Here is a 16,248-nt window from a genome sequence, read left to right on the forward strand (position 1 = left end):
TTTGTTTGAAAAAGCTCATTCATTGAAAAGAATAGTCTGCAACTGGTTCATATTTGAAGCCAAAGGTTTATAGTAACAAATGTGATATTCAAACTCATCCAAAACTCATAAGTCAAATGAGATATCATCAACTTTCTGGCCACTAAAGTTATTTATTAAAGTCTGCTACGTTTTTCTCTATATTTTTAATATACTATCACTACAGAAAATGCTAAAAGGTGATTGATTCTTATAACATCAGACATTTCTAGTAATTTAATATCCAAAGTTAATACTTTAAGCGTGACTGAAATTATTCCTTCTTAATTGCATCTAGGATAAATGGTTTTAAGATCTGATGTTGTAGTGTCTTTCATAAGTTATAATAGCAGATAATCAAGTCTTGACCAATCTTAAAAAGCCTGGGCCACATGGAACAAGTCTGACATCTGTTGCACTTTAAAAGTAAGTAAAACATTGTTTGTTCCCTTGACCTCTCCCCAGCAGTTGACAACACAGTTTTTCTAGTGACAAATGTATCTCTATGCCAATAAACAGTCAGACAGAAAGACTTTTACAACAACACTTCTGAAATGGACATCCACAGCAATTCCTCATTACTTACCCTTTGTCTTGAGAATTAACCATGATATGTTTAATGCTATAATATACATTATACATACATATCAAGAGAGAGAGCAATGACGTGGTACATAATTAAATAAGTATATTTTTGATTTGCAAACAAATATAATGTTCTATGAAGATGCAGGGAGTCTTCAAAGAGTGACCAGTTAGTATAAAATATAAAAAAAGAATAAAAATAAAAAATTACTATCATGTAATCAGTGATGAAATTTTGGCTTTTTACACTTTATCAAGGTTTCTATTCAATACTTTTTTACTTTCGTTTTTCTATTGTTATCTAGTGTTTCATATTCAGATCAAACCAAATTAAATAAAGAACAATTTTGAAAAGGATCAAACCAAATGCTTTTCATTAATTTTTCATGCTATAATACAAAAAATTCAGTAAAAAAAGAATGAAAATATTAATTAAGGAAAGTGTAATGACAAACTAATAACTTAAAAAAAAACCTATATTATTTACTGAGTTACCTGTAAGTCCACATATAGTTACTCTCATGTATTTTTGGTGTCCTGCTAGGTCAATAAAGTTGATAAGTTTAGTTGCATGGTCATAAATTTCTTCAGCTGTATAAAAAGTGTTGTAAGTAAGTGGACGGCCACTTGAATCGAATCCTAGAATTTCACAGCTGATACTGGAGGTACGTCCTGTTCGCACCTCATGTAAATGTCGAAATACATTTAAACGGGCACTGCCATGACCACTGTCCATATCACCTTGAGTAAGTATACCCAACAGTGTACTTTTTCCAACATCTGTGTTACCCAGGACAGCTACTCTAATTTCTACGCTTTGTTGGTCATCAGGAACCTTTCTAATTAGCACCTGTCCATGAAAATGATTATTTGATTTGATTTCACTTAGACCATTTTCTTTTTTATCTAAGTTATAACAGTAACTGAATTCAGCCAATAATAATATGAACATACTTACTCATAACAAAACTTATATATAAATACACATAAACACAAAGGTCATTTAACCCAAGAATAAAAAAGGAAAGTAACTATATTATTTTTAAAAGGTATGTCTGTCAGTTTGCACATGTTTTGCCATTTGTTGAAAAAATTCTCAAAGAGTAAAATCTATGTTTTCCTCTGAAATATATCTGAAGTGTCCCTCATGACAAAGATATTGTTTGGGAGCACCTATCTTGACTATATCAAAGTGTGTGTGTGCATCTTTCTTTTCTACTGGCTATTAGTCAAGCTATATTTCTGTACCTTTATTCAGCAGTACAAATAAAATTTTAATAACATAAGAACATATTCATTATAAGTACCACAATTCAATTATTTATACAATTACAAGTTTATAATACATAACTTGTTTGAATATTTCCACTTAGCACAGCTTAAGCCCTTATTGGCAATGGATGTAGCAAATACAGTACAGTTGACATGTTACTATACATTCATCTTTACTTTAAGTCCAAGGTTTATAGTAACAAATACTAATGAAGTCTTTTATTGATGCTGTAGTCATTTGACCTTCTTCAAGATCAATAAAAAAACCCTGGTTTGCCAATTCTTCTGATTATTGACGTTACATTAAGAAAATAATAACTAGTAATACATTATATAAAAAAATAATTATATAATATTAATAAAATCTTTACACAACTTCTGATCTGTTGAGAATTGCATAACATTTATAAAAATTACAATTAACCAACTTACTACAGTTCACATTGACAAGAGCTAGTATTGGGCAAATGGCCTTCTTGGCACTATATATGGCTGATATAAAATGGTTGACATAGTATTACACACTATCATTTACTTTTATTCTCAAGTTATTGTTCATAATTACTCTAGAAAGTGAGTACACATTCTACTGTTGCCCAAAGGAACGTGATCTAATTTATGAAATTCTTGATTTTAAAATTAGAAATTTGATTCACTAATTTTGCCAAATTTGGAATCCTTTTTATCCTCCTCAGTTACTCCCTATATTTTCGTCCCTCTGCAAATTAAATACACACATAAACACCACATATAAAGTACAGTCCTTGATTAATAAAACTAATGCACAATTTAACCAATAATCATTTATTATTGTAAGTATCAATTTAAAACAACAGTATGTTGAGTGTGCTTGGTTTATGTCAAAATCAAAGAAAATTTATTGTTTTTTTTATAATATTTACCATGGTGTCTTATTAGTAGTAGCTAGTTTATCTGATATGAAATAGAAAAGAACATTTTGTTTGTTTGACCCAACAGCAGACTTAGAATTATGTTCATTACTGTTGGCTAGAAGATAGCAACTGTTTTAACCTTCAGAGTACTGGAAAGTACTGTGTGTATAATTCACTTACAAAATTAAGGTTACATAGTTTTTTAATCTAAAAAGCATCAAGTTCAGAAAGGAGGGATGCTACTATAACAGTCAGAGTGGAGAAGCACTCTTATGATTGAGGTGTTTCTTCACTTAGCAAGTTAACAATGGGCAGAATCAGGATACATTTCTTGTCCTTCCTTCAAATGATTTGTTGCTTTTCTGTTTATTGTATTTTTTGTATTTTCAGAAAACTAGGTTACATGAACTAAAATATTGAATACCTCTGTAACTTTTCTAGAAGTAAGGTTACTTTCACTGGTGATCATTTGCTCACGAAGAATGGTAGTGCTTGCCCCCAGTTTATTAGCCATAAGACAAAGAGTCTTCATTGAAGCATCCATCTCCAGTTCACATAGACCAACCAATGCACCACCATCACCTACACCAATCTCATAGATTGCTTCACCTTGTCCTAGTTGAGAAAATTATTTTTATAAATACATAACAAATTATAAAACTATTTAAGACATATAGATGCATTTCTCTCTAACTGAACTATGTCCACATTACAGAGTAATACCAAGTAAACATGTTAATAGTTTATTAATGAGATTTCACATTCTCAAGAGAACAACCACAAAAGTCTTTCCAAATAAACACACACACATAAACAATAACAACAATGTAAAATACAAATTTGTTATTGAACCCACATTGTCAAGTTATAATTTTTGTTTTCAAATCCTCATTATCATTTCTGTAAAATATTTTAAATAGTATTTGTACTTCAGGACTTTGCTGAATAATTAAAATGATTTATGTGTAATAAAGCTTTGTCTTTAATACTGAAAAAAAAAAATCAGTGACTACATAGGTTATCATATATTCAAAAATGAAACCTTTGAAAAACTTATGTATGCATTTAGACTTGCAATTGATTATGTAACTTTAAAAAGTTACATCTGATTGAAACTTAGTAAAATAAGATTATTTTTCACTACAGTTTCTGTTTTACACATGTTACCAAAGTTTGTATGCTAAAGGTATGTCTATGAAATGATGAACTCAGATGGACTCAGACTCTGACAAACAAAAGTGCAAAGTGATGCCCATGTTAATAATAAAAATACTTCTGTCCATCACATAGTCTGCAAATTGTATTTGCACAACCTATATAACCTTAATACTGCATACTTAAAGTTTTTTTTACATGTTTCGTATTTTCTCTATTCTAACAAAAACTGTTGTAAAATCATAAATGTAGAGTAGCACAAAAAACTGATAACTCTGACATTAAATGTGTATTACCATGTTGAAAGACACTCTGCACAAAGTTGATACATACAAACATTGACCTCCACCCTTGCACAGAGGGTTAAGAGAAGACTGAATGAATATTCTAGACATCAGAGTTGTATATATAAAAAGAAGTTTCTATATGTGGTTTGGGATAGAGTGGTATAGAAAATAAGATTACCTAGATAGGTCAGATGACTTCTTTTTATCCCTTGAAAATGAAATACTAACATTACTGTGGCATATACTAATGTAATTGTTAATTTCAAGCATCCCAGTAATTGCCTTTCATAACATGTTAATTTTGACCAGATGTCATACAAAAAGGCAAACTAACAAAGTAATTTAATATAACAGGTGAATATAACTGAAGTACTTGGCTAATGTATAATATTCAAATTACAGATACACACATATTTTGTTTATAATTATACAAGCATAATCTTCTTAAAATGTATGAAATAAAATCACCAGAACACAGCACCATGTAGAAACACCCAACAGATAAAATACATTAATTTCACCTTCTCGTAACCTCCATTTCATCTGTGTAACCAAGTGCTCTAAACGACTCTGAGAAGGATTAACAAGCTTCAATTTGTACTCTACATTTCCCTCTGTTGCTTCAGGTGGTAAACTATCAGGTATTAGATCACTAGCTAAAGGAGTATCGAAGCCATGGTTAGAGGGGCCAAAAAGACCTAAAAAAGACTCCATGAAAAAAACCTGTAAAACATTATTGTGACACAAATCAAAAAAAGGAAAAACAGTTGAATATAAAAAGTAATCACAAAACTAGTAAAACATTACCACATAATATTTTAAAATGTAAAAATGGGGCTATTTTATTTTACATTTTAAGTAAGTAACTTGATTACTGTTACTCAAAGGCAAACATTGGTCAATATTTTAACACTTACCATATGAGCCAACTCAGTATCTTTTAGTAATGTGTCTACAATATTCAAAAGAAAATTCAATCCTGAAACCCATGATTTAGAATGATTTTAATAGATCTCAATAAATGATGCTGGGAACAACTTATAAAACAAGAAAACTAAACAACAATGAAAATATGACATGATGATACCACACTAGGCATTTATACCATCCTTCTCATATTTACTCTTTATGGCAGAAATGGAAGTTTTAATTTGATAATCACTAAATAAATCATCTTGTAATCTATAATACATCTGCTTCAAGTTCAACACTGCATCTCCTAGCTTTAATGGGCCATTAGTTTCACAAAATATTAAAACTAATGCTTTCTTATGCAGATTTCTTTAACTTTTAATGGCAATATGTATAGTATATTACAATATGTAGAGTTTAATGTTGAATTTTACAATGCATACAACATTTTATGCCAGTAAGCATAAAGAAATTTCACAATACAACTATAGCTTTTAATGTTTGATTTGTAACAGACCCACTGAGGTTTCCAACAATACCTTATCTCTTGTAGGTAAAAAATGACAAGAGCATTTCTATATATTCTCATAAGCAAAATACATCAACATTGAGCTACAACTGTTGTTGAAATACTATCAACAGACAAACTAGAATTAAAAAGTTTTCTTGTAACATTTATTGCATGTCAAATATATGAATGAAATACAGTGTGAAAATTATAACTAACTGTAAGTAGTAAAAAAATGGTGATATAAATATTCTCCATTTAAAGGTGTGAGAAAAACTAAAATATATTGTTGTTAAAACACACGATTTTCTAAGATCACAAGATTGACATGGAATGATATAAGTTAGCTTCAGAAGCAGAAAAATTATCTAAGAGCAAGCTTCAAGCAATGAAACCTCAAACGATAATCATATGAAGTGTCATATAACCATTTTTTCAGTAAAAATAGTACCTGTAATAAAACAAACTGGGAAAACTATAAGTAACACATTATAAAAGTATAAGTATTTCTTGTGGAAAGAAACACTGCACTCTTTAGCAGTGGTAATTTCTTTTAGTTGAACTTGAAGGACTAATTCTCTAGATACAGTTGCCATCATAAAACTTAGGCTATTATTATAAGGCCAAAAAAAAGGAAAACAACGCTACACAAGATCACTTACCTTAGATTTCAAGAATTAATTTGATCCACAGAACTTTATAAACCTTTAAAAAATTCAACTTTGATTTGCAAAGTTACAAATATATTTATTACTTTTAAAATAATTTTAGGTACCATAAATTAACATATACATTTGTAACTTACGTTACTGACATTATGCTTGATAACTTATAAAATATATAAGACTTTCGGATTATTTGAAATACAACGAAGTTTTGTAGGCACATAGCTGCTTAAAACCAGAAAAAGACTTTTGTTGTGATAACAAAACAGTGGTTAAAACAAGTCTTGTCTTCCTGAGTCTTTTAATGTTTTAGTTTGCTTTACATATCTGATAACGTTAACTCAGAATTGCACAAGACAAAAGTATCTCATTGGATAAACCAAAATGTGTATTTTGTGCATTATGAGACGGTTTTTTTTTTTGTTTTTTTTTTGTATTACACAACGGTTAAATACATTTCATCAGCTCTAACACTTGCACCTTTTCCAGCGAGCTTGCATCATGCTGATTATCGATCGTGGCTCTGTTACCATGGTATCTGTTTCGGTTTGCTTGTTTGTAATTATTTTCGCCCTCTAGTAACTTTCAATAAAGAACAATTAAATAAATGTTCGTGACACACTCAGCTAGTTGACGGAAAAGTTACTTTAGATATTATATTATGTCTCGATAAGAATAGTAAATCGATATAACTTCAAAAGCTAAACAAACTAGTTCCGACTTTATTGTTTTGTTTAAAAGTGTAAAATAATAATAACTACAAGTTTTAAAATTGTTTTACGCCTTTTTGAAATAAAAACGGGATGTTAGAGCTTGTTACCAGGTGGTAAACTTAATACAATTTTAGGATAATTTTATAAACTTCTTTTTAATACAAGTCAAAATGTGGAATTGTTTTCAGACAAATCACTGGTTATGCCTCACTTGGAAGTGTAGTTTTGGTATCCTCTTTGAAGTAAGTATATTATATTATTGGATAAATTTCAGTCTTTGTCGCTAGTATGTTTCGATCAAAAGTTCTGATACTGATTATACTCCCTTTCACATACGAATGTTTAATAACAACAATAGTCTAAAATGAGATATTAGTAAAAAGTTTTTTAAAAAAATGATCAGATTTTTGAGCACGTTATATTTAAACAATTTTGAATATTCAAATCAGTAAACCACATGATACCCACTCACGGTCGAAATAATTTGTTTGGTGGCAAGAAGTGTATCAGAACTACACTCTGATGTTGTTTGCTTCCACATATTTAAACAATTAATTTTTAAGTATCAGCTAAATATGACATTATGAATTTACAACTGATTAATACGGAAGTACTCTAATATACCGTATATAATCAGTAATCACCTTGTACGGACGAAAGCATTATAGGGAAATATCTGGGCTACAACTCGTAAAATTCTTCGTTTTTTGAGTTTATTTTAGTTTTTTGTTCCTACTAGAAAAAGTTTTATTTCTAACTAAAACATTTTTGTTAGATAACATATTCTTTAAACTATAAAATGCTTCTCACATGAATAATTTTCTGAATAAAAAATTTCAAATTCATACTTGTATTAAAAAAAACATCTTGAATGTTATACTGGCCTCTTTATGGCATAAAAGAAGCAATTACCAGTTTATCATACTTCAAAATGCTTGCAAAATGGAACTTTTTGACAGTTTATAATCTATATATTAAATTATTTGAATCACTAAAAATTTATGAGAAATAAATAATTTATAAATAAGTTAGCGTTTCGTAATTACTATTTTATAAGTTAAAATGTGCAATAAACAAATTAAGCTTTTTTTTCATGACTTGTATATCGCGCTTGTGGCTATTTATTACCACTGATATCACGAGATGTGCAAGTTCTTTTGGCATTGTATTAAACAATATTACAATATTTTGTATGCATATTTTTGTAAAATGTCACCCTTCGTATCTGAATATGAATTCTCAAGGTAATAGAAAAAATTGTGACTGTATTATTGAAAGTTGTTTTAGGGAACAAGTTTGATACATAAGAACTTTAGTGATAAAAAAGCGTAATCAGAAATGGCTGTGCTCTAAGCCTGACTGGAAGAACACAGCAGTGTATTAAAAAATTCAGTGTTAACCAATATGAAAGCACATCTTGGTTAACTCATTCAGCTGCTTATCCTAACTAGCAAAAGCTTTTCTGCTGGCCATATTTATTATTTAGCAGTGAATTTGGAACATGGAACTTAAGTTGATTTGATTGTTTAAATAATATGCATAAAACAATTAAAAGACATGAAGATTCCTCCAGTAATATATTTTCAACTCTAAGCCTAGATAGGTTTCGAAAATCACGGATTGAACTCCAACTAAATAGCCAACATAAATGTGTACGTGCACAATGAAAAGGTGAAGAGGAATAGAGATGTTTTAAAAAATTAATCGACGTAGTATGCAATTGGGATGAACAAGAATTAGCATTTAGAGGTCATAATGAATAACTAGAGTTTGCTAACCGAGGAAGTTATGTGGAATTGGTAAATTTATGCAAGAAATATGTTCCATTACTGAAATCCCATTTATTGTTTTGGAATTTCGCACAAAGCTACTCGAGGGCTATCTGTGCTAGCCGTCCCTAATTTAGCAGTGTAAGACTAGAGGGAAGGCAGCTAGTCATCACCACCCACCGCCAACTCTTGGGCTACTATTTTACCAACGAATAGTGGGATTGACCATAACATTATACACCCCCCACGGCTGGGAGGGCGAGCATGTTTAGCGCGACGCGGGCGCGAACCCGCGACCCTCGGATTACGAGTCGCATGCCTTACGCGCTTGGCCATGCCAGGCCAAATCCCATTTAGAGAAGTAGTGTTTTTTTTAATGGCCTGTCATATAGAATCCAGAATGACCTCATTAATTGTGTAGGAGAAATACTGTTGAATAAAATTAAAAGCAAAATAACAAATCCTCCCTTTGTGACTCTTATCTTAGATGAAACTATTGATGCAAGAACCATTTATCAACTTTTTATTGTGTGATATGTGACTAAAGATGGTGAGGTTTGCGATGGATTTCTGTGGTTTATAAATGTAACTCTAAATCGAACAGCTGTAGGTGTATCCAAGATAGTATATAATTTAGTCAGTGAATTAAATATTGGGTCAAAATTTGTTGCACAAACCTATGACGGAGCAAGTGCGATGTCAAATGAACTGAATGGGCTTCAAAAGAAAGTTAGGAGTAAGTGTCCAAAAGCTCTTTTCATTCATTATATGGCACATAGATTGAACTTGGTGTTGTCGCAATCTATGAAAATATCAAGGAGTGTGGCAGATTATTTTCAAAACTTAAATCGTTTTCTTTGTTTATTTGCAAAATCAACAAAGTTTGTTCGCCTTTTAGATACAGAACTGAAGAAAAATTCCCGAAAATTGCCCCCACTCGTTGGAATTATAATCACTGTCTTGTTGAAACTCTCTTGGCATACAAGGAAAAACTCGTTGACTTATATTAAACTATTGTTGAGAATTTTGGCAACTGGTATATAGAAACCTTTACATGTGCTCAAGTACTTTCATCCAATCTCAAAGATTTTGAGTTCAATTTCTTGTTGAATATATTTGCCAGTATTTTTTCATATACAAATGTTATATTTGATGTTTTACAGAATAGGATATTTGACACATCCTGCTGTGTGAATAAAGTAAATGAAATGGTGACTATTCTGCAAAAAAAAGGGAGATGATTTCGATGAATTTTGGGCAGCAGTCGATGGATTATAACCCCCTACTAAACAAATAAGAAATGATCCCGAAGAAGACATTAAAATAACATACAGTTATTTCACGAAATTTGGATGCAGTTTGCGCCCTACGTGGATATTGAACGAACCTTTATTTTTACTGTATTAAACTGTCAAGCTTATATGTGAATCACTAGCTGTCTGTAAATAGATTAAACTTCTTCCTTTGTTAGTAGTGATAATTTAATGATAAATAAATGAAAGTGATAAAAATTGTTACTATCTAAGAAAATTTGAAAGTGCTGTAGCTTTTTAGAAAGAATGCAAAGAAACCACTCACTTTAGATGCATTCCATAACGAAAGAATTATTTGTGAACTACAAATACATATCAGAGGATTAAATTTTCAAAGCACTATTACTTCACTTCGTCTAAATATTCAGATAATTTGTTAGTTGTTAAGTTATACAAAATATTACCTTGTTCTTTCCACCACACGTATCGAAACCCTATTCACATCGTTATAAGTCCTCAGGCTTGTAGTTGAATCACCAGAGGGCATCTTTAGACAAAGATCTGCTCGTGTATTTTTTCTCTTAGGAATGTAAAACTGATGCTGTTTTTATAGCAAGTTTGGTATATCTATGTCGGAAACCGTAAACATTACGTCCACAGTTGCAGTAGTCAATTGTTTTGGATTTTTATGTTCCAATTAAAACAACTACTCTAAGTTGTATTTCTGGTTGAATAGCATTCTTAATATTAATCACTGGCACATACGGGTTAGTTTTGTGTATAACACTGCTTAGTGCTTGTGATAAGAGAGAATTTTTATACATAGTAAGTTTGTCAATCCTGACCGTTTGGGACTAAGAGTTGGCAGAAAGAAGTCTTGCCTGAAAACCTACTGTACACATCATTAAAAAAAAAAGAGAGATAATTTTCAAGCATTGAAAGACAGGTTTTTCGGGGAGAGGGGTGTTATGGGAGATTACTGAGACTGTAGGTTGTCTCTATTACACATAGGATAAAAAAGCCATAAGAAACTGATCCTCTTTTATTCCTACTTAGTTGGTCTTAGAAACATGTTTAAAATGTAGAACTAAAGAGTTGGTTCTAAAAACTGTTATAAACATGTTTTTTTAAATTTATAGCCCTACAACTCTCTGGGTTCCATTTACTTAGTTTTTTTTAATAATTCGCAGCGAAAGACTAAAATGAAGAGTCAAGTATATCTTTTAACACTTATTGAATTTTTTATCACTAAGAATCTCTTGGGCGTAACAGATGAGGTTAAATCTACTCTGTCTGTACACGTTACTGCCCTAACATAGATGTACAATGTAAGTATACTGGTTTGTATGGAATTTAACGCAAAGCTACTCGAAGACTGTCTACTCTAGCCGTCCCTACTTTAGTGGCGTAAGACTAAAGGCTACTCTTTTATTAACGAATAGTACAATTGGCTCTCACATTATAACGCCTCCAAGGCTGAAAGGGCGAGCATGTTTGGTGGGAGGGGGATTGAAATTCGCAACTCCCGGATTGCAAGTCAAGTATCTAACCACTTGGTCATGCCAGGCACAAAATAAATGGAACCGGAAAACGGAATGGTATTATTTTGATTTGTTAATAGTTAATGTATTTTTCGAAGCAAAGTTGCATTCCAGTTGAAAAATTGTGTTAAATTTCATCAGCACAGAGAAGCGTCAGTACACCTCTATTTACTTCCTAGCGCATTTTTTCCTGTTCTTCATTATTCCAAGAAAAGACAGTCAGAAACTTTATTTCAAATGTCGCAGGAAATACTATCACGCTGTATTTTTTATTATCGCTTGGCGATATGCTATTTTAGCATATTTGGCAACCTTAACTTACTTTTCGTGATTTATAAATATAATATATTGATTACTATAATACAATAATATTAACGGTGTGCCCCCCCAGTGGCTCAGCGGCATGTCTGCGGACTTACACCGCTAAAACCCGGGTTTCGATACCCGTGGTAGGTAGAGCACAGATAGCCCATTGTGTAGCTTTGTGCTTAATTCAAAAACAACAACAACATTAACGGCGTAAAATAAACACTCACTAAACAATGTAAAAAACTATATGTTAGTGTTTAGATTTCAAGCATTAAAATTGCCAATAGAGTATTACGGCCTGTGTTGTAAGTTACTATTATAAACTGTATTTACTAGTGGGTGCGTATCTCGTCATAGTATTTCATACAATACGTATTCAGATATAAAGGTTTCACCAACGATTTGTTGCGCCCTCTCTGGTACAGCGGTATGTCTGTGGACTCGCATCGCTTGGTGGGCAGTGCACAGAGAGCCCATTCTGTAGCTTTTTGCTTAATTCCAAACAAACCAATAACGATTTGTTACAAAGTTTGACAGTCTTGTCTGTAATTTATTATCTTCATAACTAATATTTTTTTTTATTTACATACTTCACACTTCACAGTGCTTTTACAAATTTTCACGTTTAGTTAACTAAATGGCAGATGGGAAAAGAAATTTAGAAAAAGATGTTAACATCTGTATATTTATTTTGTTATGATTAATTTGTTTTGTTACTTTGCATCTAATGTCTTTGATAAAAGAATGAAGACATGTAGTACGCAATACTCATCTTTCTTTGGCCCGGCATGGCCTAGCGCGTAAGGCGTGCGACTCGTAATCCGAGGGTCGCGGGTTGGAATTCCTGTCACACCAAACATGCTCGCCCTCCCAGCCGTGGGGGTGTATAATTTACGGTCAATTCCACTATTCGTTGGTAAAAGAGTAGCCCAAGAGTTGGCGGTGGGTGGTGATGACTAGCTGCCTTCCCTCTAGTCTTACACTGCTAAATTAGGGACGGCTAGCACAGATAGCCCTCGAGTAGCTTTGTGCGAAATTCCCAAACAAAATCATCTTTCTTTATTGAATACCTGCGGACTTGTAAGGTTTCTATACTCTGGGCAGAGCACAGACAACCAATTGCAGCTTTGTGCTTAACTTCAAAAGAACAAAAAAATTATTGAATATTTAATTTTTAGAAAAAGTACTTTATTATATATTATGATGTTTATTTCTTACAAAACACTTTTAATGTTTACTGAAAGATTTCCAAATTTCGCAAAGATACATAAATCGTAGCGTGTCGTTTCGTGACGTGTATCGATACAATCCAGTTACAGTTTCACGAGACGATATTTGTATCGTATAGCTGTATCGCCACACCTTTAGTATTTACACACAGCTACAATAACCTGTAATAACATTGATTAGCAAATATTTTATAACAAGGAAAATATATTGAAATTTTATCAGTTATAAGAAGATTTTGAGAAAATGTATTTGGTTAGAAGTTACCCCAATACTTAACCGCCCAAAAGATAACACCTGTTGATTGGATCCTTCTAGTTTGCTGAAACATTGTGAAATTAAAATTGACGCAAGCGTGTGTGTTTTCTTATAGCAAAGCCAACCGAGGGGAATCAAACCTCTGATTGTAGCGTTGTAAATCCGTAAACTTACCGCTGTACTAGCGTGGTGTCTGACGCACGCAATGGCTAATTACTCAAGTCTGGGAATTTAAACCTCATAAAAGCTATCTTGGTTTTAATAACGGAAATTTCCAAGTTCTGCTACACAGATTTCGAAAATAATTTCCTTTTGTTTTATCAAGTATGAATTTTTCACACATCGGGAATTAAAAAAAAACATTTAATGTTGATCAGCTTTACAAGAAATATAATAAATATGTTTCGGTAACTTACATAGCTTATTGTTGCCATAATGACGAATATATAATGTTGAAAATAAAAAATGAAAAAAATCTCAAAATGCACGCACAAGCAAATATTAATCAGAAATCAGTGATGTCGAGAAAATCCACTTGTAGAGAAATATATTTGCAAAAACGGCTCGTTTGGGTTGAGAAAATATTTTTCATAGAAGAGCGAACAACGTTTCGACCTTCTTCGATAAGACTCTCACGTCGCGGTTAGTCTAGAGCAGGGTTCACCAAACTACGGCCCTCGAGGTCATTTAATTCGGCCCGCCAGCAGTTAGCCGCTTGAAAATAAAAAGTGACATTTCATCAAATGTCCGACTGTCATACCTAAATAAATCACACCGATGGTCGCTTTAAGCTGGTAAACACAAGACGTTATGATTAAATGAAACAAGGTGTCACGCGCATTTTTAATCAATAGGAAAATTCTTCTTTCGTCCTTGCTGCCCGTTTATTCATAACGAGAAAGCATTAGGATTTCGAAAACAAGTACAGATTTAACCCTCGTCCTATCGACTCGTCTTGCAAATTCAGCGGCCTAGGGTTACCGCTTCAGAAAGCACATTTCTCTTAGTAGTCAGGTTATGCGCTTTTCGTAACTCGTTCTTAGGTAAGTGTCGTGGCAAACGTACGTTTCAATATATTTTGTTTGTGCGTTCTTGGACCAGTACAACACTTTTCTCACAGCGTTCTGTGTTTTTCATTTTCAGATCCTGTTTTTTCATCCATCGTTATGGCTGCTTTTAAAAGAAGAAAAGTGTTGTGCTTTCAATGAAGAATGGGGAGAAAAGTACTTCTTTGTGGAAACAAAAAACCAGAAAGCTGCTTGTGTGATATGCACCGAAAGTGTTGCCGTTTTGAAAGAGTACAATCTTCGGCGTCACTATGAAACAAAACATCTATCAACATATTTGAAATTTTCAGGAAAGTTCCGTTCTGAGAAATTTGAATCCATGAAACGTGTTTTTGAATCTCAAAAGAATCTCTTCACCAGAATGTTTGCTGAAAATGAATCTGTCACTCGTACAAGCGAGGAAAACCTTTTACTGACGGCAACTTCATCAAAGAGTGTATGATGGAAGCAGCAAATGAGCTGTGTCCTGAAGACATTTTCATGGAAGTGCATAAAACTTTGCAAGACTATAACCTTCAGTGGAGCCAGCTTAGAGGTGTAACAGTATATGGGGGAAAAAACATGGCTGGAGTAAAGAAGAGTCTGGTGGGGCTGATCAGAAAACAGTTGAAGGATCTTCAACTCCCAAGCGCTCTGTTCATACACTGTATCATACATCAGCAGGCACTCTGTGGAAAAGACTTAGATATTTCTTGTGTACTAAAACCAGTCATTTCTCCAGTGAACTTCATTCAGGGTCATGCACTTAATCATCGCCACTTGAAGAAATTGATTCGGATTTCTGTGACTTGCCTTATCACACGGCGGTGAGGTGGCTCAGCTGTGGTAAAGTCTTGTCTCGTTTTTACAAGCTGAGAAGAGAAATAGATATATTTCTCATCGAGAAATATAGAGCCGATCCACGTCTGTCGGATCCAACCTGGTTGTCAAAGTTGTTAATTTTGGTTGACATCACATCCCACATGAATGAATTGAACTTGAAACTTCAGGGGAAGAATAACCTTGTCTGTGATCTCTATAGAATCATTAAAGAATTTCGGAGAAAGCTGTCATTGTTTGAAGCAATGGAAGGAGGAAACCTCTCATTTTCAGTGTTTCAATGAGTTTCATGCTGGAATCACAGAAGATGTCAACCTGGAGTTTCAAAAAAAGATTATTGGTGATTTAAATAAGCATTTTTAGAGAGAATTTTGGATCTCGACAGAATCTAAAGTGACATTCTCCTTTTTCAGAATCCTTTTGATTGTGTAATTGATGACGTGCCAGTGGAACTTTAGCTGGAGGTCATCGCTTTGCAAAGAAATGACTTGTTGAAAGCAAAACACAGAGAGGGGCAACTTATTGAATTTTACAGCTGCATACCTGAAGATGATTTTCCAAAGCTGAAGCAGTTCGCATTTGGTATGGCATCAGTGTTCGGAACAACTTATGTCTGTGAACAAGCTTTTTTCAAAAATAAAGTATGTGAAGTCGGTACATCGATCAAGGTTGACTGATGAACATTTGAAAGCAATTCTAATAATTGGATCCAGCAATTCAAAACCAAACATTGAAGATATTTTGAAAGCCAAATGCCAATTTCATAAATCTCATTAACTTTTTTGCGGCTTAGTGAAATTCAGATATGTACTCAGCATGTGCGATGTGACAATTGTTTTGCTAATGTCACCTTCTTTGATAACCTTTTGGTAAATAAAAATGTTGGTTGTATTTCTGTTTGTGTTTTATTATATGTGTGTGTTGCATGCTACTCCCACATGGCTAATGTGGCATCCTAAACTTAGTGTTAAGTCTTTTACAGAGAGCTTTCGTTCTA

At 32.7% G+C, this 16,248-nt stretch overlaps 1 pseudogene across 1 annotated transcript in view; it reads right to left on the reverse strand.

The window, feature by feature from the left end:
- The window catches only part of LOC143248977 (GTP-binding protein 2-like), a 30,326-nt pseudogene extending 23,662 nt beyond the window's left edge, over positions 1-6,664 (reverse strand). Inside the window, exons 1-4 of the transcript XR_013027310.1 lie at positions 6,293-6,664; positions 4,732-4,933; positions 3,193-3,383; positions 1,099-1,453 (exon numbers count right to left, since the gene is read on the reverse strand). The product of XR_013027310.1 is annotated as a GTP-binding protein 2-like (transcript). The remainder of the gene's footprint in view (positions 1-1,098; positions 1,454-3,192; positions 3,384-4,731; positions 4,934-6,292) is intronic.
- Positions 6,665-16,248: the final 9,584 nt, after the last annotated feature.

This window comes from Tachypleus tridentatus, chromosome 4 (assembly GCF_004210375.1).
Source record: "Tachypleus tridentatus isolate NWPU-2018 chromosome 4, ASM421037v1, whole genome shotgun sequence".
Taxonomy (NCBI): domain Eukaryota; kingdom Metazoa; phylum Arthropoda; class Merostomata; order Xiphosura; family Limulidae; genus Tachypleus; species Tachypleus tridentatus.